Source organism: Polistes canadensis, unplaced genomic scaffold (assembly GCF_001313835.1).
Source record: "Polistes canadensis isolate GaletaPanama2010 unplaced genomic scaffold, ASM131383v1 scaffold_171, whole genome shotgun sequence".
Lineage (NCBI taxonomy): Eukaryota > Metazoa > Arthropoda > Insecta > Hymenoptera > Vespidae > Polistes > Polistes canadensis.
Genome location: NW_014569718.1, coordinates 12460 through 13625, shown reverse-complemented (window position 1 = coordinate 13625; position 1166 = coordinate 12460).

Genomic DNA, 1166 nt, shown 5'->3' with positions numbered 1-1166 from the left:
TATTAATAATATAAAATAATAAAAATAATAAAATTTTCCTGATAAAACTATATCCCAACCCCCCTTTATTTTTTTCTTTTTATTTTATATTTTCATTTTAAAATCTAAAAAAAAAAAAAAAAACACAAATATATTTATTTCCAACTTTCAATAATTATTTTTCCCTTTTTTAATTCATAAACAATAGCACACATTTTAAATCAATATTAAATTTAATCTCTATAATTAGAAAAATAATATTTGACAAAATATTTCAATGACACCGTCTAAGAATAAAGATACGACAGTTAGTTAACATTCTTGAATTACATCCTTAACATATATAGTAACAGCTTGAGATGAATATTCGAAAAGATAGGGTTGCTGTCTTACTTCTTCTTATTATTCTTATTTCTTTTCTATCCCTCTTTTTCTGACTCACGTCTTATATACTTTTCCTCTTTCTCTTTCATTTATACTTCTTTTATATTTCTCTTTTTATTCTCATTTTAAAAGAGTCACACACATCTTCCCTCTCTTTCACTCTCTTGATCACGATTTGAAGGAAAGAAGAAGTAATTCCCCTTTCCCCTTTCCCCTTTCAACCTAACCCACACAAACCTACTCACACTCTTACCCTTACACCTACCCTCATCTATACTCATACACATATACGTACATATATCAATACACATAATATTTATAATCATATAAACATATATGAAATACACACGTATACAAATAAATATATATATATATATATATATATATTTGTGTATGTATATGTGTATATATATATGTATATGAAAGAAATTGTAGGTTTGCACGAACGATAAGAGAAATAAGGAGGCAAATAGAATTTATTACGGTGCGGTGGCCGATTTTATTTTAAGAAACGAACGAGAACTCCCGCGTGTGTTATTTTCCTATACGTTCCTAGTGTATTTATGTATGTGTGCGTATCTATGTTGTCTTGTGTTATATGTGTGTACGATACGACACGCGTTAGTGTCACGACCGAAGACGACGACACACATCGTACGCACGCGTGGATACTTAAAAAGAGAGTCAATGGATATTATAGTCGACAGATGTTGTGTTTTAAGATATTTTTCTCTCATACGGAATAGTTTTCATCCAATTTTTCTATATATATTACTAGTAATAATATATATATATATATATAT